The sequence below is a fragment of the Salvia miltiorrhiza genome, chromosome 8 (assembly GCF_028751815.1).
Source record: "Salvia miltiorrhiza cultivar Shanhuang (shh) chromosome 8, IMPLAD_Smil_shh, whole genome shotgun sequence".
In the NCBI taxonomy this organism is placed as follows: domain Eukaryota; kingdom Viridiplantae; phylum Streptophyta; class Magnoliopsida; order Lamiales; family Lamiaceae; genus Salvia; species Salvia miltiorrhiza.
Genome location: NC_080394.1, coordinates 52,045,761 through 52,071,119, shown reverse-complemented (window position 1 = coordinate 52,071,119; position 25,359 = coordinate 52,045,761). Strand labels below are relative to the sequence as shown.

General features: G+C 37.4%; 3 long non-coding RNA genes across 3 annotated transcripts; all 3 read left to right on the top strand.

The window, feature by feature from the left end:
* The first annotated feature begins 1,095 nt into the window (after positions 1-1,095).
* Positions 1,096-13,131, top strand: LOC130998990 (uncharacterized). Its single transcript, XR_009093365.1, has 3 exons — positions 1,096-1,568; positions 1,892-1,967; positions 13,054-13,131. It is a non-coding gene; the product is annotated as an uncharacterized LOC130998990 (long non-coding RNA).
* Positions 2,511-5,240, top strand: LOC130998988 (uncharacterized). Its single transcript, XR_009093363.1, has 3 exons — positions 2,511-2,666; positions 4,224-4,302; positions 4,924-5,240. It is a non-coding gene; the product is annotated as an uncharacterized LOC130998988 (long non-coding RNA).
* On the top strand, positions 10,182-12,806 carry LOC130998989 (uncharacterized). The gene is made up of 2 exons (XR_009093364.1): positions 10,182-10,337; positions 11,897-12,806. It is a non-coding gene; the product is annotated as an uncharacterized LOC130998989 (long non-coding RNA).
* Positions 13,132-25,359: the final 12,228 nt, after the last annotated feature.

Genomic DNA, 25,359 nt, shown 5'->3' with positions numbered 1-25,359 from the left:
TGTTAGATTGTTCTAATTTTTTTTAAGTTGGGTTTCTAATAATCTAATACTATTTAAATTTGATAGTCAATTTTTATTAAAAAATTATGCTGAAATATTTTTGTAAAATTAAAACAATAAAATATGTGTATTTTATACTCCCTCCGTCCACTAATTCAAGGCCTTCTTTCCTTTTTGGGACGTCCACCAACTCAATGCATATCCATTTTTAGTAAGTTTTTATTTATATTTAATTGGTGGGTCCCAAAACAATACACTTTTTCTCCACTCAACTAATAAACAATACATTAATTGTGGGTCCCTTTCTCCACTCAACTAATAAAAATATACTTTTTCTTACTTAGGTCATGAATTAGTGGACGGAGGGAGTATCTTCTAGTGTATTTTTAAAAAAATTATGCTTCTAAGGAGAATTGAATAATTGACCTGCTAGTGTATTTTAAAAAATCTACCAAGCGCACCATCAGATTATTTTGTTTAGTATGCCATTCTAACTTTATTTTAAAGTACTGCTCTTGCCCTAGTTGCGATTTACCACTTCGTCCGTCAAAATTTTCGTCCGCCAAAATTTCTCGCGCCCTTCGTCCTCACTCCTCAACCAACATTTCGTCCGCCCTAGTTTGAAAATTGAACGAGGATTGTCGCATTCTCATCCATTGTGACCACCGCCGCACCTCCATCTCGGTCCACCTCCATCTCCGCCTTCCTACAACACTTCTGGAGCAGCAACAGCGGCCGTATTCGCCCTCATTCCGCCGCCTTCGATGGCGCGATTTTGACCACCGCCTGCTTCCATCTTCGCCTTTTGATTGCGCTTCTGGAGCAGCATTCACGGCCGGAGCTTCCCTCGTTCTGCTACCTCTGACGGCGCGATTCTGTCCATCTCCGCCTTCGGAAGTTGTCATCATCGAAATGAAACTATTGGTATCATTTAAATTTAGCAATCTCAGTTTCCAAGTAGCAATCCTCAATTTCCTATTGGTGTCACGGCTAAATTGTGTGTGCTATATTTGTATTTTTTTTTTTGGTTGATGATTTACAGCTCTAATCAGACTATATAAATTGCTACATGCTTATCTTTTGATGGCAAACTTAGTGTCTTTTCATTTTTTGTGTGGACAGTTAATTGTTTTTAGTTCTGTCAATTTGTGCATTTAGTTAGAGATTTGTTTCTATCTTCTTTTTATTTATTGAATTTGAATTTTCTGATTTAATCTGCTCAGTTCTTGATACCTGCTTGTAGAACTCTGTTTGTCTGCAGTTCAAAATAATAGTGGGTTAACTATGGTCTAAAGTCATGATAGTGGGGTTTGTAGATAGATTTTGACAGATTTGCTTCACATGTATTTTTAAATTTTATATTAGTTGTGATTATTGTTCTCAGTGAAAATTTGGATCTAGACTCGATTTCAGTTTAATTAATTTTGTGCAGTATCTTAGTTGAAGAGGTATTTTTGGCAAATTTTACTGGAATTGATAGTGTTGGTGGACCTAGCGTTTGCTTTGGAGATGGTGGCAGGGGACTAGGAACGATCTAATCAATCCAAGTATTGATACTCCTGAAGCTGGTATAATACATACTTTTTGCATGTCATTGCCTGCTTATTTGGATAATATGTACATCTCAATAGGCTTGTGGAAAAAAAGAAGAGGTGAGGTATCTTCTCTGGATCAGAAATGCTCTATCACAATATTTGGTTCTTTCATAAAGTTGGCGAGTTCAATTGTGCATGACAAATTGTTCTATTCAGCAATAGTGGAGAAAATATTAGTTGAGGCTAGCTTTTCCTAAAACATGTTTCTCTGTCATTACTATATTGTGTCTTTCTCACATGATATGCATACTATCTATATGAATGTTCCATTTATCCTGTTTGTCTCTCTTATACAGGCTATGGAGATATACAAACAAGCTATGGATATATACACGTAGGCTACAAGATAACCCAATGTCTATTCGTGCCATAGTAAGAATCTGGAAACTCTATATGCATAGAAGTTTTTGATTAAATAAATTTGTTCCTTCCCTCTTTAGCTGTTTTTTCTTATTGTTTAAAGTTCTCTGAGAACTTGAGATATATCAGTTCATTGTTTATCTTAGTCATATCTTGTAATATCCCGTTTCCTCGAGCTAAGTTCAGAATATTTTTTTTTTAAACTTAGATTTAAGATGATTCACGCCGGATATAAAGAAAAAGAATTTATTTTTAATTCCAACAAAAATGATTTACAAAAACATTTGTAAAATTAGTTATTGAATTTATATGCATTGCATATTTATTTAATTTAGCATTCAAGCATTTTCACGAGCTTTTAATTAGCAAATCCTAAAGAATTATTACAGTTTCGACAATTTTATCAGATAAAATTTTATTTGTCAAATCAACAACCTCAATTACCCACCTCCCTATGATATCCATCAGCCACCTACCCACTTACCCACCTCCCATACCTGCATTACACCTCATTCATCACTAGGAATTTCAATCATGCTTTCCACTTCATCTCATGCATTACACCTCATTCATCACTAGGAATTTCAATCATGCTTTCCACTTCATCTCACACACTCTCTTCGTTCCATCACCCCAAACAAAGTTCAAGAGCAGAGCAACCAAGCAAACTCAGCAGCCAACCATTTCAGAAATTGAAGTGAAATTCTAAAGGTTCAAACTATAACTCGTCGCTTTATTTCCCTTTTTGATTGACCAACCCATTGATATCATGTTAAGATTTCCAGCCATTCAATTGAATCACACGCTACTGATTTCCCATATAGCAAATTCAGTTTCGTGTATCAAGTTTTTGAAACAAAATGACATTTACATACATGAGCATACAAATATGTATTTCTATATTCATGAAACATTTTTGTTGAAAAGAAGAAAGAAAAGTTTGAGCTTTGATTTTGTTTCCTTGTCTGTCGAGTCTGGGCTCTGGTCGAAGGCGGTGGCTCGGCGCCATTGTCGGTTGGCGAGTTGAGGGAGAAGCTGACTGAGGCGGATGAGAGAGTGGAGGGAAGCAGGGCACGGCGGCGGTGCCGCTGCTGTCCGGCCAAGGGCGAAAAACTGAGAGGGGAGGGAGTCATGGTTTGTGTGTGTGAGCGTCTGTGAGTCAGGGGAGAGTCGACGGCGGCAGCCATGGCTGCTGTCGCCGGATGTTGCACAGAGGGAGGCCGAGGGAGGCGGCGGCGTCTACGTCGTCGCCAAGGAGGAGAGAGAACAGGGGTTGGGGCGGTGGCTGTCGTTGCAGTCGCCGAAAGAGGGGGAAGAAAGAGGGAGCTGGAGCCTATCGACGCTTGCCCCGGCGAGCTCCGGCGGCGGTGAAATTCTGAGAGAAAGAGAGAGACTGACGAGTAGATCTTGGTGAGAAGAGAGAAGGGAGATGGAGGCCGGCCGGCGGCGTTCGTCGCAGGAGGAGGAGCTGTGGCGACGAGGTTTTGAGAGAGAGACGAGTTGCAGGAGAGTGAGAGAATGATGTATGGGCATGTGCGTGTGATTTGGGGAGAAGAAGAAATGAGAGTGAAGGTGTGTGTGCGTGAGGTGTGCGGCAGATGGGGGGGGAGAAAAAGAGGTGGAATGTTGGGCTAGGGCTTGGGGGTGTTGGGCTAGGGTGAGGGTTGGGCTTTGGGGATGGGTTTGAAATTTCGAATTGGGCTTGAGCATATGGGTCGAAAATATTAAAGGTTGGGCTTTGCTTTTCTTTGGGTTGGGCCGATTTTTGCATTTTTTTTAATTTCAGTTGGGCTCTTTAATTGGGCCGAGTTTTGTTTATATTTCAGTTGGGCCAATGTTTTTATTTAATGCCTTGGGCCTTAATTTATTCATTGGGCTGTGCAGCTTCTCCATTTAATTGGACTGCACTATTTTAATTAATTCGACTTATTAAGTTTGATTAATTATTTTAATTTGCATAATAATATCATATTATTATTATTATATGCATATTTTAAATTATTACTTATTATATGCTAAGCATGACATGAAATTGCATTATATTTTGAAATAAAAAGTATTTATGATTTAATTGGTTTTATTTATAATTCCAATTATTAAAGAAAGATGAGTAAGGATATTGTTGGTGTTCTTAACTCAAGAGAATTATTTTCATTATTTATTCATTAAATTTTGAAAACCCGGCTAAGTGAATCATAGAATATTAAGCACTACACCATGACTTAAGATTAGCTTCACGATACCTATTAAGAATAAAATTTCTTGTAGGCTTTGTGACCAGGGGGATTAGCGCTGTTTTCCCAAGACAGGTTTTTATGTGTATGATCTTCAGGCTTTGCCTATCCAGGTGGGCATTACTTTCCAAATGTACAAAGTATGATTGAGTTATTAAGCTCTAAATGTTTCAATGAAATGCAAATTGTTTATTTAATGTAATGAAAACTGTTTATCCAATAAAATGTTTATGTGCACTCTGCTCTGTTTAAGGCTCGCGCAGTTAATCAATTGAGGTTCTCTTATGACCTAATACGTTGTTTGAGAATTGTGTACACTTGTTAGTTGACTCGGTGGGTTGATCTCCATCGGGCTCTAACCAGAGGCGTTATAAGGGTGCTCGGCTGGATGTGTTCCGGAGCATGAGAAATATCAGGCCTGCCTGGGTAGCGTCCCGAGGTCAAAGTAAACTTAGTCTGGGTTACGCCCTCAGTTCAAGTAAGCGGGAGACAGAGATCCGTCGGTGGCTAGAGGTCCGGGATCACAGCGAGTAACAGAAAGGGAGTGTGACATGTGCGCACAAATGAAAGAAAATGTTTTAACATGCTTAGAAGTTATTTCAATTTAAAACCTTCTAAGTCATGTCCAGTATGATTGGATAAACTGTCTTTATTAAAATATGAGATGTTTCAGAAAATGCATGCCCACTAAGTACATTAGTACTTAGCCCAAAAATACTTTCAAATGTTTTCAGGTTGGCTGGCCGGTGCTGACGGGACGGAGCTGAGGCTAGAGATAAATTCCTATGTTAGACTTCCGCTGTAGCAATTAATATCAGTCTTTTGTTTTTCCCAACTTAAGATCTTCATGTTAAATTTCAAATGATATATTTGACCGAGCTTAGACTCTTCACTACTAAATTTATGCTAATGAATGTCAGTTGTCAGAAGCATGAAACAAAACTTGTGATCCAAAGGGGCATAGCCCGACTTTCTATCCTATTTCGGGTTTTTACAAAGTATTTCCCTTGTTTATTTCTATGAATTATTTATACCTCAATTATATTTATTCTTTCAAGAATTGGGGTGTGACAGAATGGTATCAGAGCATGAGTTTTCTTTCATGTTTCTGATAACCATAAGCTTTTGATGTCGAGTCTAGAATAGTATCTCTAGACTTCTAAGATTGTCAGTAGCCCTCAGCTCGCCGTCACACTGCCGCAACAAAGGTACGATAATAGTTTCAAAAATATACATATATGTATTTCAGATGTTATGAATGTTTCCAAGAAAAAGTGTGCGCTTCAATGAATGATGCTATGTGAATTGCTTATCGCTTTCCATATGTTATAAGTTATGAATTGCTAATCGCTTTCATATTGTTATCTTGGGTCTCCGACTCATATAACCAAGCTCAGTATCGTGTTTGGGACAACTCGAGCCCTTAACGATAAGATAAGTAAGTATCGTGTTTGGGACAACCCGAGCCCTTAACGATAAGATGAGTAAGTATCGTGTTTGGGACAACCCGAGCCCTTAACGATAAGATAAGTAAGTATCGTGTTTGGGACTACCCGAGCCCTTAACGATAAGATGAGTTAAAGTCGTGTTTAGGACTATTGAGCCTTTCACGAATACCAGATGTATGGTCGAGTTAGATTCTTTGAATCTTTCCGGCAATAGAAAAGTTTCATGTGGCATTTAATGTCAACATGTTTCAAGTTTCAAAGAGAATGAACGAATGAGAAAGCTTTATGTTGACGTTTTAGGCTAGCTGCCTATACGATTAGAATGGTGGATCCTCTTACAAACTGTTTGAGTACCACCCAAGAATGCTTTGAGAATGTTAATCGTGATAGCACCGCTTAATCGATTTAAGTAAAGACTGGTAAGATAGAAATGTTTAACATAGAGATGTTACAACATAGAGGCACTGCCTTAAGACTAAGGATTCACTTGAGCTATTTCAATAGCGGTGAGATTAAGTTTTTCACATAAGAACTTATGTTGATTATGATTATGATGTTAGTCGTGATAGCTTGGCTAGAACGACATAGAATGGACTTTCATAGTATCAGTAACTTATGATGAAGTACTTATTAGTAAGTGTTTTAAGTTAGAAGTTTGACCAGAGCCTTACATGAATTAGAAGTTGACATGATTGGGGGCGAAACTCCCATTTGACTGAGTGATTCGTTTTGTTGGGTCTGGCCAGCCCACATGACTAAGATCTCGGTGATTGTCAATTAAGATTTTTGATCTCGAGGTAGAGCATCATCACAATATATAGACTCGCACTATATAGTTGTCACAATAGAATATCCTTTTATCACGATAAGTATAGTAGCTATTAGAATTTACTCAGTTTATCATTAGTTTTCAACCAGCTGTCAATATGTGGTCCACATGGTGGACAATAATAAGAAATGCGTAAAGGAGTTCGTAAATGAATCGCGTCATGAGATATTCAATTCCCCTAGTGAACCAGGGAGACATTACGAAGGAACAAGTAATGAACGAGACTCTCACCACCGAGTCACTACAACAAATGGAGAAGTAAAAAGTTCACGCACAAACAAGATATGTACACCACCTCAAGATGGAGGTAAAGAAAAAAGAAATGGAATGAAAGAAATAAAAGAAACCCTTAAATAGAAGGAAAGCACTATAACTACACTTAAGGTATAACCCAACCCCAAGGCTAGTAGGCTCAAGCTAAGAGAGTGAATGCTTTGGCTAAAGTGCCAGAAGCTACAGCAAGAATAAAGTTGGAACGCCACCACAATGGAAACTTAGAAAACCCCATTAAATAACCATTTGGAAATGAGAAAATGAGTTTACATGGCAGAAGAAGTGCCATTAATCCTCGAAGTGAAAGTTACGAAGACGATGAGAAAAGTTTGACGTTAGAATTCCCTAGTCAATCTGAGAAGGTGACTTAGGACGAAGGAAACAATTAAGGAAGTTCAACAGATTTGAGAGTACAAAGATATTTTTCCCAATGAATTACCAAATTTTCACCAGACATAGTTTCATGCAACATAGTATGTCACTATGGGGAGCACTAATTAAAGATGTCAAAGAAAAGATGATACACTAAGGATGTGTATTGATTATAAAAAGTTGAAGCAAGCTCATAAGAATAGATATCCTCTTCCGAGGATAGACGACCTGTTAAATCAGTTGAGAGGAGCCGGTGTGTTTTCCAAGATTGACCTAAGATCTGATTACCACCAACTCAGGATGAAAAAAGAAGACATTCCAAAGACAGCGTTTCGAACACGTTATGGACTTTACGAATTCACAGTGATGCCCTTCGATTTAACGAATGCCCCAGCAGTTTTCATGGACCCGATGAATAGAGTTTTCCATCAGTATCTCGATAGTTTTGTCTTAGTGTTTATCGACGACATCCTCGTATACTCTAAGACCGAAGAACAACATGAAGAGCACTTACGCATCGTACTCAATACCCTGCGCAATGAGAAATGGTTTACCAAATTCAACAAGTATGAATTTTGGTTAAAGGAAGTTATGTTTCTCGGTCACATAGTGTCGACTGAAGGAATCAAAGTAGACCCCGCCAAGGTCGAAACAGTCAAGGAATAGAAGGCACCATCAAATGTCAATAAGATCAGAAGTTTTCTCGGTCTAGCAGGTTACAACATAAGGTTCATAGAAAGATTCTTGAGATTGGCTAGGCCAATGACTCGGTTTTTAAGAAAAGGGACTAAGTATGTTTGGTCCGAAGCTTGTAAACAAAGTTTTAAGTAGCTAAAGACTAGACTGACTACTGCACCAGTGTTAGCAATACCAGGGGAGAATGAAGAATTTGAGGTGTACACTGATGCCTCGAAACTAGGATTGGGTTGCGTGTTGATGCAAAATCAGAAAGTGATAGCATATACGTCTCGTCAATTGAAGCCCCATGAGCTGAATTACCCAACTCATGATTTAGAACTAACAGCCGTGTGCACGCGCTGAAGATTTGGAGACACTACCTCTATGGAGTTAAGTGTGAGATCTTTACAGATCATAAGAGTTTAAAGTACTTCTTCGAGCAAAAGGATTTGAACATGAGACAACGAAGATGGCTCGAATTAGTAAAGGATTACAATTGCACCATCAGTTACCATCCAGGAAAAGCAAATGTAGTAGCTGACGCCCTGAGTCGAAAGACGAAGGCTAAGCTAGGGTATTTCATTATCCAACAGAAGGAGCTTATTCGTGACTTCGCTTCACTCAGTTTAGAGATTGTTTGTTCCCCAGATTCAGTATCGGGTTATGTAGCTGCACTGACAACTAAACCTGATTTGAGAGAAAGAATTGTGCAAAGCACAAAGAGAAGATTGGTTCTTGGAGAAGATGCGTCTCGCGGCAAGAACGAATGAAACGAAAGGATTCACTGAAGCAAACGATAACGCACTTATGGTTGGTGAAAGATTGTGTGTGCCACACAAAGAAGAATTAAAGAATGAGATTATGAGGAAGGCTCATGATACTCCATACACTGCACATCCAGGCAGTACAAAGATGCACCAGAATTTAAAGAAAATTTTCTGGTGAACAAGAATGAAAAGAGATATAGCGTCATAGTAGACCGATTATCAAAGTCAGCGCACTTTCTACTAATTCAAATGACATTTGGATTGGAGAAACTTGCAAAGTTATATGTCAAAGAGATAGTACGCCTTCACGGTGTACCTGTATCTATCACAACAAATTGTGACACCAGATTCACATGGCGTTTCTGGAAAAGTTTACAAGAAGCCATGGCACTCAGCTGAACTTCAGCATAGCGTACCACCCTCAGACTGACGGGCAGTCAGAAAGAACGATTCAGATTCTAGAAGTTATGTTACGAACGATTGTCGCAGACAAAAGTGGAAGTTGGGGGGATTTGTTATCTCTCGTAGAATTTGCTTATAACAATAGTTATCAAGCAACATTTGGAATAACCCAGATGAGGCCTTGTATAGCCGAAAATGTAGTTCACCATTTTACTAAGATGAAGTGGGTGAAAGAAAGTTGTTAGGTCCTGAACTGGTCCAACAGATGGTTGAGAAGGTCGACCACATCAAGCAAAGAATCAAAGAAGCTCGAGATAGACAAAAGTCTTACGCCGATAAACGCCGATCGGAGTTAGAATTCAATGTTGGGGATCGAGTTTTCCTCAAAGTTTCTTCCTAAAAGGGAGTTATACGTTTCAGAACGAAGGGCAAGTTACGACCCCGTTATATAGGACTTTTTGAGATCATAGATAAGATAGGCCCTGTAGCCTATAGGTTGGCATTGCCACCCAGTATTGGAGACGTGCACAATGTGTTTCATGTCTCTCAGTTAAGAAAGTATGTGTTTAATCCAAAGCATTTGATTAAGCCAGATAAAGTAGTCCTAGCCAGGACTAAAGTTATGAAGAGAAACCAGTCTAGATACTTGATCGCAAGGTTCAAGTTTTATGAGACAATAATTTTGTTCTCATCATGAAGTGGAACCATCACATGATGGAAAAGGCCACAAAAGAGATTAATGAAATGAAAGATTAGTATCCCCAGCTAGATTATCAAGATATGTAATTTCGGGGACGAAATTTTTTTTAAGGAGTGAGGGATGTAATATCCCGTTTCCTCGAGCTAAGTTCAGAATATTTTTTTTTTTAAACTTAGATTTAAGATGATTCACGCCGGATATAAAGAAAAAGAATTTATTTTTAATTCCAACAAAAATGATTTACAAAAACATTTGTAAAATTAGTTATTGAATTTATATGCATTGCATATTTATTTAATTTAGCATTCAAGCATTTTCACGAGCTTTTAATTAGCAAATCCTAAAGAATTATTACAGTTTCGACAATTTTATCAGATAAAATTTTATTTGTCAAATCAACAACCTCAATTACCCACCTCCCTATGATATCCATCAGCCACCTACCCACTTACCCACCTCCCATACCTGCATTACACCTCATTCATCACTAGGAATTTCAATCATGCTTTCCACTTCATCTCATGCATTACACCTCATTCATCACTAGGAATTTCAATCATGCTTTCCACTTCATCTCACACACTCTCTTCGTTCCATCACCCCAAACAAAGTTCAAGAGCAGAGCAACCAAGCAAACTCAGCAGCCAACCATTTCAGAAATTGAAGTGAAATTCTAAAGGTTCAAACTTTAACTCGTCGCTTTATTTCCCTTTTTGATTGAGCAACCCATTGATATCATGTTAAGATTTCCAGCCATTCAATTGAATCACACGCTACTGATTTCCCATATAGCAAATTCAGTTTCGTGTATCAAGTTTTTGAAACAAAATGACATTTACATACATGAGCATACAAATATGTATTTCTATATTCATGAAACATTTTTGTTGAAAAGAAGAAAGAAAAGTTTGAGCTTTGATTTTGTTTCCTTGTCTGTCGAGTCTGGGCTCTGGTCGAAGGCGGTGGCTCGGCGCCACTGTCGGTCGGCTGGCGAGTTGAGGGAGAAGCTGACTGAGGCGGATGAGAGAGTGGAGGGAAGCAGGGCACGGCGGCGGTGCCGCTGCTGTCCGGCCAAGGGCGAAAAACTGAGAGGGGAGGGAGTCATGGTTTGTGTATGTGAGCGTCTGTGAGTCAGGGGAGAGTCGACGGCGGCAGCCATGGCTGCTGTCGCCGGATGTTGCACAGAGGGAGGCCGAGGGAGGCGGCGGCGTCTACGTCGTCGCCAAGGAGGAGAGAGAACAGGGGTTGGGGCGGTGGCTGTCGTTGCAGTCGCCGAAAGAGGGGGAAGAAAGAGGGAGCTGGAGCCTATCGACGCTTACCCCGGCGAGCTCCGGCGGCGGTGAAATTCTGAGAGAAAGAGAGAGACTGACGAGTAGATCTTGGTGAGAAGAGAGAAGGGAGATGGAGGCCGGCCGGCGGCGTTCGTCGCAGGAGGAGGAGCTGTGGCGACGAGGTTTTGAGAGAGAGACGAGTTGCAGGAGAGTGAGAGAATGATGTATGGGCATGTGCGTGTGATTTGGGGAGAAGAAGAAATGAGAGTGAAGGTGTGTGTGCGTGAGGTGTGCGGCAGATGGGGGGGGGAGAAAAAGAGGTGGAATGTTGGGCTAGGGCTTGGGGGTGTTGGGCTAGGGTGAGGGTTGGGCTTTGGGGATGGGTTTGAAATTTCGAATTGGGCTTGAGCATATGGGTCGAAAATATTAAAGGTTGGGCTTTGCTTTTCTTTGGGTTGGGCCGATTTTTGCATTTTTTTTAATTTCAGTTGGGCTCTTTAATTGGGCCGAGTTTTGTTTATATTTCAGTTGGGCCAATGTTTTTATTTAATGCCTTGGGCCTTAATTTATTCATTGGGCTGTGCAGCTTCTCCATTTAATTGGACTGCACTATTTTAATTAATTCGACTTATTAAGTTTGATTAATTATTTTAATTTGCATAATAATATCATATTATTATTATATGCATATTTTAAATTATTACTTATTATATGCTAAGCATGACATGAAATTGCATTATATTTTGAAATAAAAAGTATTTATGATTTAATTGGTTTTATTTATAATTCCAATTATTAAAGAAAGATGAGTAAGGATATTGTTGGTGTTCTTAACTCAAGAGAATTATTTTCATTATTTATTCATTAAATTTTGAAAACCCGGCTAAGTGAATCATAGAATATTAAGCACTACACCATGACTTAAGATTAGCTTCACGATACCTATTAAGAATAGAATTTCTTGTAGGCTTTGTGACCAGGGGGATTAGCGCTGTTTTCCCAAGACAGGTTTTTATGTGTATGATCTTCAGGCTTTGCCTATCCAGGTGGGCATTACTTTCCAAATGTACAAAGTATGATTGAGTTATTAAGCTCTAAATGTTTCAATGAAATGCAAATTGTTTATTTAATGTAATGAAAACTGTTTATCCAATAAAATGTTTATGTGCACTCTGCTCTGTTTAAGGCTCGCGCAGTTAATCAATTGAGGTTCTCTTATGACCTAATACGTTGTTTGAGAATTGTGTACACTTGTTAGTTGACTCGGTGGGTTGATCTCCATCGGGCTCTAACCAGAGGCGTTATAAGGGTGCTCGGCTGGATGTGTTCCGGAGCATGAGAAATATCAGGCCTGCCTGGGTAGCGTCCCGAGGTCAAAGTAAACTTGTCTGGGTTACGCCCTCAGTTCAAGTAAGCGGGAGACAGAGATCCGTCGGTGGCTAGAGGTCCGGGATCACAGCGAGTAACAGAAAGGGAGTGTGACATGTGCGCACAAATGAAAGAAAATGTTTTAACATGCTTAGAAGTTATTTCAATTTAAAACCTTCTAAGTCATGTCCAGTATGATTGGATAAACTGTCTTTATTAAAATATGAGATGTTTCAGAAAATGCATGCCCACTAAGTACATTAGTACTTAGCCCAAAAATACTTTCAAATGTTTTCAGGTTGGCTGGTCGGTGCTGACGGGACGGAGCTGAGGCTAGAGATAAATTCCTATGTTAGACTTCCGCTGTAGCAATTACTCATATCAGTCTTTTGTTTTTCCCAACTTAAGATCTTCATGTTAAATTTCAAATGATATATTTGACCGAGCTTAGACTCTTCACTACTAAATTTATGCTAATGAATGTCAGTTGTCAGAAGCATGAAACAAAACTTGTGATCCAAAGGGGCATAGCCCGACTTTCTATCCTATTTCGGGTTTTTACAAAGTATTTCCCTTGTTTATTTCTATGAATTATTTATACCTCAATTATATTTATTCTTTCAAGAATTGGGGTGTGACATATCTTCAATGCCGAACAACTTTTATCTAGTTATAAAGATAACTTCTTCGTTTGTGTAATTATACTCAAGGAATAAAATGAACATTTTCAGTGACACATTCATTTATTTCTTCCAGATATCTCAGACTCTGTATAAGTCATACATGGAAAATATTCCCCTTTTCATAGGTTGCTCCCAAGTCCCATGAATTCATCAATCAAATTGTAAGTTCGTCATTTGATCATCAAGTAATTTTAATTGTATTTTTGGGTCTTGTAGATCGATGAATGGCTTGATTATGCATCAATCTTTGCTTCTAGATCTGAGTTTGAGGAATCATGCAGCTTTGGTGATGAGTATCTACTGCTGAATACGTTTCTCGCTCGCTATAGCTTATCAATTGCAGATGTTGCAGTCTCGACTAGTCTTGCTGGTAAAAGTTCATGCATTTCTGTTATTGAATTTCTTTATATTGATGATTCTTGTTTTGGTCTTTGAAATTTTGTTCTTACAAACATTTCCTGAAAGTGATTGCACATGTTTTACGGTATGTGAACACTAATTATAATTATGAGTGATTATAATTAGTTTCATGAATCTCTTTATTTTATGGTCTATTTATTTTATATTTTAGATTAGTTTTATGGTCTATTGGTTCAATGTTTTGTTCCGATTTCGATATCCAAAAGTTATACTATTCAATAGATATGTATCTGCTCTTAACATATTTTCAATCTATCACATTAGCTAACATATTTTCCTTGGTAAATTTTCTGGTGCCATGTTGTTGCATCTTGGACATGGGATGCCCAAGATGAAATCTGTGGAATTTGTTGGATGATTTTTTATGGCTGTTGCCCTGATTATAAACTCCCAGGAGATGATTGTCCCTTAAGTAAGTTACATATTTATTTTCTTTTTTGAGTATTCACAACGTGAGATTGACGAGGTTCGTGAGGATTGGGTCTCTTGTGTGATCAATGAGGTTTGTCAAATTCATAAAGTTTATATCTAACTATTATAATGTCCAAATAATGCATATAACTCTTCAAACTACTTTGCTTTGTAGATTGACTTGTGAAAGGCAATATTGGTTCATGAAGAGATTCGTCGGTTTTGTATATGAGGTTCCAACGGTTGCTACTTCAAATTACTTTACTTTTTTAGTTTGTATTAGCTTAGGGTGGATTCAAACACTGACCCAAACCTGTAGTATATTTTATTATAATATGGATGTAAAATTCTTAATGTTGGATGATTAATGTATGGATGTGTTTTTGAGAATTTAAATTATGTGTTGAAATGTTATATTATACAATTTATTGGATTTAAAATTTAAAATAGGGAATTAAAAAAAAATGAAATTCGAAAATAATAGATGACGGTGAAAAACTATCATCTAAAACATAAAAAACGTCATCTATTTACAACTTAGATGACGCTTATTACTTGTCATCTATTGTATGGATACATGACGGTTAAAAAGCGTCATGTATAGTAGTTATAGATGACAGTGATAAAGCGTCATCTATCAAAACATGAAGTGTCATATATTTATCATATATATAACACTTTTGTCATTTACACGCTCATAGATGACGCTTCTTAAGTGTCATCTATACTATAAAAGCGTCATGTATGAGTATATAGATGATGCTTCTTAAGCGTCATCTTATCGAGAAGCATAGATGACATGTCTATTCTTGACACTTGTGGATGCGCATAGATGACGCTTTTTAAGCGTCATCTATGAGCGTTTTTCTAGTAGTGCATGTTTAAAGTCACAGCTTAAACCCCTATTCACATCCAGTGATCAAGCCAAGAATTGATGAGCTAAGGAAGAAGTATTTTGGGCAGATTCAATGGCCCATCAGCACATGATATTCTGTATAAGATATTTGCTTCTTTCAGGTTGTGTGCTTTTTGCTCGTTGCATTCACATCCGAGTATGTATGCGCAATACTTCATCCTCATTCTCATCATTTGCTTCTTTGCTTTGTTGGTCAGTCCGTGCCTCCAACTGTTTACGTCCCCCTTAAATGTTTCCATGTGTCTCATGACGTATATGCCACAGTCGGTGCTATTTTGTTTCTCGGCCCATGTTATCCTTGGAACTGTGAATGTGGGGTTGTCTAGCTTCTTTGCCTTTGCTGCCATTTTTCTTGTTTCCAAGAAATTCTTCATGAATTCCACCTGGTTTAAGATTTATTAACATTTAGTTAACTATTATTTATATAATTACATACTATGAAATTGACACTATATATAAATGTTTTTAGGAACTTACCAACTTGATGCACATTTCATTGTATTTTTCAAAGTTACACTCAACTGCAGTCTGATTTTTGTTGTCCAATATGAACACTGTTCCCACCCTTATGTCGATGCATATTAGGAAATAGTGTTCATTCTATAAATAGGGAAGAAGAACTGCAAAAACAATTAAAGTATGTGAGTTAGAATGTGTTAAAGTTTTATATGTGTAAGTTCTAAATATATTTATTACATACCATGTCTATTTCCTTGAGCTGAATGTTTTTGCTGTTATCTAGTTCATACTGAAACTTTTCTTGAAAAACCTCTTGCATTTTTTCATTGGACCAGTTGGTATTTGGCATGCTGATTGTGATGAGCTGTATAGTATAATTTTGTTATGAAATAATTGTTAGCTATCATGTATAAATGAATAATATTAAATATAAGATAATTTTATTATACTTACAGAAGGATCTGTTGTAGCAAAGAATCTGACTGGTGAATCCTTTGAACGGACTGATTCGTTTTCATTCAGAATCCTGCTCCAGATATCAATTACTGATATGTTTATGTATTCACCATGTTTCATCGACATTATCTCTTGTCTGGGGAGCTGCGTTTCCTTGTTCTTGAATAGGATTTCATTCCTGTTATGCATTTATGTTTATGTTAAATTGTTGATGTGTTTTGTAAAATAAATATACAGACAATAAAAGAAACTTAGAGAATAAATATACATGGTGTCTTCGTTACTGTGCAGAGCAAAGTAGGCTAGCTGGTTCTCTTGTGCTGTCATGCTTTCTGAAGCGCTTAGTGCTCGTCTTGCGAAAGGCGATACTAGCATTGCTGTCTTTTTTGTCTCCCTCTTGACAGGCACTTCTTCCGCAGGTTCAGTATTGCTTCTGGTAGTTCTCCTCTTTGTAGGAGTGTCATCCAATTTCTAAAAATATGGTAATATTTTATGTTATAATTGTTGTCTAATAAAAGTTTTATTAATATGAATCATTACATCTTCTTCTTCCTGCTTTCTTTTGCCTTTTTCCTTTGTTATTTTTTCTGACTTCACTGCTTTGAGGTTGTCCAGTCTTGCTTTCATTTCCATCTGCAGTTGCCTCTGTTTTTGTCTTTCTGCAAGTGCCTCTTGTTCCAATTTCTTTCTCGCTTCTGCTGCTTGATCTTCCAATTTTTTCCAAACAGTTTCATCAAACTGTTTGGCCTGTTCTGTCTTTTTCTTGCTGTGTTTTTTCTCAGCTTCTTGAACAACCTGTATACATATATATATGTAAATTTTTGAATCATTATTTACCTTAAAACTGAATTATATATTATTTGTACCTTTTCCATTTCGTTTTTGAATTGATTTTGTGCAGTGTGCTGTTCCATTTCATCTATCACGTTGTCTCCAAGTTGTTTATCGTCATTCCCCTGTTCATATGCATGTATATGTATGAAAACATGCATTGTAGTGATCTAAGGTATGCATTATATATTAATTATTTAATTTCTTCTACCTGTTTTTTGAATTTTTCAAGTATTTTTTCTACCTGGCCTTCCTGTTCTTTCTCTTATCCTGTCTCTGTCTGTTCTTTCTGTTCACCTTTTTGTGGTTCTTCCTCGTCCTTGTCAAATGCTTCTTTTTGTGGTTCTTGCTGGTTCTCAAATGCTTCTCCTCCATGTTCATCTTTTTCTTGTTCTTCCTGTCCTTTTTGTTGTTCATCTTCTTGTCCATCATCTTTTTCCTTTTCTTGCTGCACTTCAGTCTGTTTATGCATATTAATGTATTTAGAAATGCATATTATAAGACTATAATAAGCATTATATCTTTATAATTTATTACATTTACCTCTTGAATTGTAATTACTACGATTTCCGGCTCTTGCTCCTCTTCAGGCTGTTTACGCATACTTATGAGTTAAGAAATTCATATTATTTGATAATTCTATGCAATAAATATAAATTATGTTTATATTATACATCTGTACATACAATGTTTTAGTTGATGTTGAATAATAATGATTATTTTATATATAAATGCATTACCAGAACATTTTCATCTCTGTTTGGAGTTGAAAAGATGAAATTGTCATCATCCAGATTGATATTGTTGTCATCATCTAGATTGTCTTCTTTTGCAGCAGCATGTTCTGGTGAGTGTTTCTGTGTTTCAGCGAACATTTGAGAAAGTCCAAGGCTGAATGTAGGAGCATTGTCCAATTCATGTATGTATTCCTCTCTCATTTGAACAGCCTTAATAATATCATCTATTGCCTTGCATACATCATTCTGGCCCCAGAATATATCATCCAATTGAGATTCTCTCATCTCAGAACAGCTTGGTTCAGTATCCCTTGGCTTTTGGCTGATGTCATATCCAATCAATTTGTGTGCGTATTCCATTGTTTGCATGAAAGTGTCATCATCAAATGCCTGAGCAGGTACTGACTTTAGTTTTTGCACAAATGCAACAAGTTTTGTTGCAATCTCGCTGGCATCTTTGATGATTTCAGTGACTGCTTCCTGAATTCCACTGGTTTGTTCTTCTGTTTCGAATGAATTGAAATCTTCATTCTATGGAACTTCAATTGGGAAGCACACAATTCCATACCCAAAACCTCCAGCACCGAATTCATCATCTTCGCGTTGCCTCAGTTTCTGATAATCCCAATTTGAGATTGCTGGGTAGTTCCTTGAATATGACTTTGCAGCATAAGTTTTTATTCTATCCACATAGAATGCCTGCATTTTTTTGAAAGATTAAAGTATATATTAATGTTATAGAAACTTATGTTCAGAAATTATAATATTTTAAAAACTCATTCTTACCATCAGGAATAATGTAGGCCCACATAAGTTTTTCTTTTTCTCTTCCCATGCTTTTCTTTTTGAAATGAGAGATTTAATCAGAAAATCTCCCCAGTCAAGATTTCGAGCATCTTCAACATCATCGAAATGGTGCATTTGTTGGAGCTGTGATATATCCAACATTTGTGTTCTCTATCAGAGATGCAACAACTAGAATAAGGAAATGGCGTTTGAACTAAACTCTTCCTTCCTCCAGTGCTAACATTTCAGTAGCAATCTGTGCGGGGCTTATTTTGTTTCTGTTTGGAAAAAAGTCAAACCACTCTTCCAGCAAGTCCTGTCCCTCATTGTTTGTCCTCTTCGCGATCTATTTCTTCCCTTTCGGGAAACCAAAGACTCTGTACACATCTTCTTCTTCAATTAGCAGAAACTTCCCTTTTGCAAGCTGTAAAGCACAATCTCTGTAGTCGAAACTCTCCACAACCCAGTATGCCAAAGTTGAAGGGAATTCCTTAACTTTTATCTTCAATATGTTTCCAAAACCAAGCTCTATTATTTGTGCTTTTTGTGTTGGATTCATTCTCTCTATAGCATCAACTAACAAGTAGGTTGTTGTCCTACTTGTTAGTCTTTGCCCTCGACTCTTCTCTTTTTTCGTTTGTATTTGTTCAACATGCACTACAACCTCTTTTGAGCTTTCGGGTTCTGGACTTTTTTTGATTATCAGCCTTTTTGATTTTCTCCCTTCCTTCTGCTTTTGCTTTTGTTTTTGTTTTTTGGGCGTTGCGGTCGCCTTCTGTTTGCCCTTTCCTTTGTATTCTACTATTTGTTTTGATTTAGATCCGCTTCCTGTTGGGGTCTCTTCGACAAAATCATCATTTGATGTCTCTGTAATAGTTATTTTGCAATTAAGATAACAGAAAAATGCATAATATATGATACCGAAGTGCATAGTGCAATTAGTGGAAATGTATAAATGATTATGCATTTACAGAAATGGAAACAAATCAAAATGCATTAACTAACATAACAATATGCACAAAGAGTATGCTGAACATATTCACTGTACAAAACATAGTATACAGAACATATTCAAATCATTTATAGCCCCACCAACTTCTATTTTTGGATCTATTCATATTTACTGAAATGGACATATGCATAAAAAAACAAATCAAAATGCATTAACTAACATATCAATATGCACAAAGAGTATGCAGAACATATTCACTGTACAGAACATAGTATACAGAATATATTCAAATCATTTATAGCCCCACCAACTTCTATTTTTGGATCTATTCATGTTTTGAAAGTTGTAATTATTTGAGTAGGGACAAATAAAGTATACATTTTAATGAAAAGTGAGGACCACATCTCTATAATATGCATAAACAATTCATGAAAGTCATAGATCACATAAAAAAAATATAAATTTAGTGCTCTTTTTTTCGATTCCATAAATAGTAAAGTTAGGGTTTTCTATATCTATTTAAAATATAGTTTCTCTTGTTTGAAGTATGAAATAAGTTTAAAATTTGTGAAATCCAGAAGTTGCATAATTATTTGTAAGCAAATGCAAAACCCTAGATAGACGAAAGCAAATGCAAACACTATGAACTGACCATCATCTTTCTTAGAATGTTTCTTTCTTGCTGGTTTTTTTATTCTTCTCGCCATTATCAGTGTTCTTGTACGAAATCGTCGCTTAAAGTAGAAGAAATCGGAAGAATGCAGAAGACGAAGTGAAGAAGATGAAGAGTGTTGATTTACGGATGCAATCGCGATGTAGTAATAAATTATTTACTGTTAGAAATCAAATTATTACTATCGCGACCGCCTCAGTAATATTGTAAAATGGCAATGCTACCCCTGTCAATTTGTTAATTTACAAAAAAGGCGGAACGGGTCGACCCGTTTGACCCGCGTTGGATCCGCGTGTTTATACACGTGTCAGCTGAAGGAATATTAAACTGAATTAATGCTCCGATTGCCCGATGATCGTTTCTTGGAATATTATTAATTTATCATACAACGATTAATCCTAACATGCTCCTATGAATTTAACAACTGCACGTTGGAATTAGAGAATACCTGAAGAATTCCTAAGAATTCGTCAATCTGTTGCTGAACAGGTCAGCCAACTTCACGCCTTCGTTTGAAGCCTCAAACGTCCTCAAATCGTATTGCTCCCAGAAATACGACTTCTTCGTCTTCGAGAGAGCTTTCCGTGGCCGCCTGATTCGTCTGAATCGGAGTTCTGTGGAGGAAGTTATGGCCGTTTTACGGAGACTGCCAGAACTTAGTTTCCTGCGAAAATCTGACTCCAGCTCTGATCTTCTCGACTGTATCCCGCTCAGCTTTCACCGTTGGATGGACAACGATCTATGAAAGTCCCAAGAGAGAATGCTCCACACGTTTTCCTGCGCCCCACAGCTCTCTCAAAACCCTAATTTTTATCAGTGTATTTTCCTGAGAGCTGACAGCTGTATTTAATTAAAATTAAATACGTGTGGGCACAGAATTAGTGTAGGAGCGTTTTTCTCTCCTTCTAGGGCTAGGAGACATTGGGCCAGTCCAGGGACCAAATACAAGGAATAAAGATGGGCCTCAAATAAATTAATTTATCTATGGTCAGCCCAGACCATAATTAATTTATAAATATCAGTTCATTCCACTAGAGAACCGATACTGACTTACCCCTTTATTGCCGGTGATGAGTCGGGGGCTTGTATTTAGACTTATTAAATCTCCGTATTTAAAATATCCGACATCCATTAATTAATTAGAGCTCTGACAGCTTAAATTAATTAATCTCTTTATAAATCCTTAAGCAGTACCACTCAAACTTTATTATTGCGCCTGAACTTAATCAACCTGCAGGGTTTAGCGCAATAAACCTTATTGAGCTCCTTAAGGGGATGTCATTATCCTATACCGGATACGGGTACTAATACAGATAATCAAATATCATATATTAACCGCTATCACCCAAGATACAGAGTACTCGAGTTAGTATATAACTTTCACCCATAGTAAGTCAAAGTGATATACGAATTAACATATATATCTGAATACTTATTAGTATTAAGATCTTATGAGTCACCGAGATCTTGATTCTTCACTTATGTCAGATAGAAGAATACATCTCACTGTTGGTCCTATCAATACGTAATGACGTACCAGTATAGACAAGTAGCCAAGACAAACTACTTCTATCTATACTGCAGCCTAAACCAATAACTTGTCCTAGAGTTATTTCGGCTGTGATCATATTATATCTCTTAAGGTTATTCCAATTATATGGTCTTCTGTGATCTACAACACACCATATAATCTACTTATATAGAGATAAAGAACATGCATATGCAATCATGAACACAATCAGATAGGAGATTAGATAGTGAACTTAGGAAACATTGTATACAAGCATAAAACGTTCTTGCTTTCAGTATACAAATCCAACAATCTCCCACTTATACTAAAGCAAACTTTTAGTATACAATGCGTCTATTTACCAATCACCTAACACTTCTCCCACTTATACTTAAAGTTTCCTAAGTGGGTGGCATCAATCTGGCATCAATCGCATTCCCATCTTCCAATGACCATTTGCGATAAGCCTTTTGTGTAAGATCAGTAGGTTTCTCCAATATGTGAGAATTTATTCTTTGAGCACATAACCTCGATTTACGAATAATCGTATAACTTGGTACTTACTCTCCATGTGTTTGACCCCTTGTGGTTCTAGGATTCCTTAGAGTTTGCAACTGCACTTGAGGTACCACGAAGGTGATGCTCTCACGCAAACTAGGAATCACTCTTAGACCCTGGAGGTAGTGGTCAAACCAAAAGGTTTTACCTCCCAAGGAAAACACATAGCTCGAGGTAATTATTCTTTGTTCCGGTCAGCCTGGAAATCCGAAACCGTATAATTCAAAAAGGGAACTAAACTGTTTAACTGGTAAACTACCCTTATTCTCTAGTCAAGGACTTGAGAATATAATTTTACCACAGTTCAGTCTTAACTAGAACTATACTGATATCTTACAATCATGCTAACTGTATAGCAAATATAAGATCTCGTATATAGCAATCCATACATGAAGCTATCTACTGCGGAAATGTAGAAAACTGCCTTCATTTCCTCAACCTCAATAGGCATCTTAAGACATAGTCTTTAAATCAAGGAACGCCATATCTAAAAGGTAGCAATCCTTTCTTGGCGGTATTCATACTAAAACGAGTATTCTCAGTATCAGTGTAAGACACTCGAGATAAGCCCAACATCTTTTTCTAGTGATCCCTTATAACCTTGATCACAAAGATGTATACTATACCTCCTTAGTCTTTCATCTGAAACTGTTCGGATAACCATTACTTTATGTCCTGACAATAGCTCCATATTGTCGCCAATTAGGAGGATATTATCTACATAAAATGCAAGATAAACCACATCACCGATGACACGAGAGCGATTGACACGAGATGCTTCTCTCCCTCCCTCACGTAACCTTCAGGTTGTTGCACATGGATGTCCTTCCCTCTTTCAAGGAAATATATATGACATCCATTTGTCAGACCTCGATGGTTTAAGTGAACTGCTATGGGTAAAATGATCCGAATGTTCTGAGCATGGTACTGGCGAAAATATCATCATAACCTATACCCTCACACTGGGCATAACCTTTCGCCACCAGTCTAGCTTTAAAAGCTACGACCTTGCTCATTCGGGCTTATCATTCTCTTGTATACTCACTTGCAACCTATGGCTTTACGGCATTCTGGTAGCAAGATTCTCTTAGTATACAACCATATTCTTAATGGATTGCTCCATTGAGGCGTGCCAGGAATCTACATTCTCGTCTTCCACTAATTCCAAGTAGATATCTGGGTCGATTCTCTTATATTCACTACCAGAGACTGAATCCAAAGATTCTCCCAAGAATATAAATCGATCGGGTTGTCCCACAACCCTCCCACTACAATGGATCTGTGGTGGCACATGTGTGTCAACAGTGCGTGCAGTGTCTTGTGGTACAAAACTCTTGCACACTTGGCTTGGGTGATGGAATCGCCTGTCTAATGTCTTCAATTTCTTGAAGCACACTATCTGACTTGGATTAGTGATTATTCCCATAGCCCACTTCTAAGAATCATGTGTCATTGCTAATAACCACCTTCTGATTCTTTAGGACTAATTGCAAAGATGCATAACTCATCATTGAACATATTTTTCCAAGAGTGACCTATTTCTTCTCTCCACCACACCATCTTATATAGGGATTACACGGTGTAGTAAACTGGTTTGGAATCCCAAACACTGACAATGAATCATAAAAGATCATTCCTAACACATTATTGGCCCTTTATCCCCTTTGTCATGAATGACCTGGTCTCCATCTTTTCCTCTATACAGGATTCGCAGGTTCGAAATAGTACAACCTGGATTGAATCCAATGTACTTATTTAGACACGAGCCTTTGGATCCTATTAAGATAGATGTGACCTATTTCTAGGGTATCAATATATGTGTAAGATCCTCATGAGAGATTAGCCTTAACTTTTCTCTTTCTTTTGTTCGATGATGTAAATGCAATATAAAGGTATTTTGTAGACAAGTTATAGTATGAAGAGAGATGTTCAAAATACCAGAATAGACAACTTTGTCATTTCTTATGATAGAAACACCACTATCAAAAATGACATAAGATCCATCTATTCAAAATTTTGGAACATGATAAGGAACTCTAAAAAACTAAACTATGTCTTTAGAACTTAAAGACAAGGCTTCAATTGCAACAACTGCGACTCTAGTCACGTTGCCTATGAAGACAATCATCTCATCACTTCTCAGCTTCCTTGTCAGCTTAAAAAAGCCATGCAAGGTGTAACAATCATTATCAGTTTCTCTCGTTATCCACTACTCATAACTGAGTAGAAAATGAGCTGATATGTCTCAGTTACTATAGCAAGTGAAGTACCTTATCCCTTTGCCTTGAGTATTGAAAGAAAAAATCTTCAATACTCAATCTTATCACACCACTACTCCCACTATTTCCCTTGTCTTTCTTGCCCCTTGGACCCTTCTTCTTCCCGTCATTCGACGAAGAAGATGGCTCTCCTTTGGCAATAACAAGTGCTTGCACATTCTTTCCCACAACTTCCTTAGCCGTAACTAGAGCATTCAACAACTCAAAAAGAGTATTATCTTTCTTGCTCATAACAGCGTTGAGGCGGAAGTTCTTAATTAAAAGACTTGGGAAGAGAGTTCAGGATAATATCGACTTTTGCCTCACCGTCGATACTCCCACTGAGCAAGTCAAGTCCGTCAAGAATTGCATGACATGCTCGTGCACTGAGCTGTGCTCACTCATAAAAATAATAAGATTACTCTCATCAAATTTAAATGAGCAGCTCAGTCCGACTCTCCGAACACTTTCTTGAGATTCAGCATGATGCTAATAGCATCGTCCATGCCCTGATGTTGGAGCTACAAAGTTTGTGACATTATACTCATAATATAGCATATAGCCACATTATTCGTCTTATGCCACCTTTTGTGTAATTCCTTTTTCTCATCAGTTGACTCATCGTTCGGACCATAAGAACGTGGTGTAGTAGGCAACACAAAAATTGTGTTTAGTTTGTGATAAAGATAAAAAACCAAAACTGCGTTTCCATTCTATATATGTGGACCGGTTAAAAGACTTTGTGTAAGAATAAAAACAAGAGACATAGACATATCTGAAAGTAACGAACATAAAGCACATAATTCGTAACAATAATATTGTAACCTTTTGATAAAACAATATTAATGAAACCTCCAACCGCTCAAAGAATCCCATGTGCAAGCCACGTTGGGTGGACGTTTACACACGAACCCCTCAACCAGACTATTCACCTAGTCATTTAATTTCCATCCATGTCAACTTAACCTTTTGACAAAGGAAATTAATAGTTGGCACCTTAACTAGACCATATCATCATCAAGAAGGGACTCCTTTGGGAGTTGTACATTGTACTTGATATGATATCTAAGCAATGACCACATTTTAACCTTAAAAATTAAATTCTCGAAATTAGCATACTCACTCGGACCATGCCGCTTTCAATTTAATTTTCTTGGTTATCTTATTTAATTCCATTCTCCAAAGTACTTGTGAAAATTACACAAGTAAGCCACGTTGGGTGGACGTTTACTGCATAACTCCCACTACTTTAATGGATTTAAATATTTTTATAGAAACCTCTTCTGACAAACTTATGAAAAACAAATATGAAGTAAGCCACGTTGGGTGGACGTTTACTCACATTGCTAATCACTTTGTCTAGAGACCGCATGTGGAGGTCTACATAATTTTAAGAATAAAAATTATTAAGT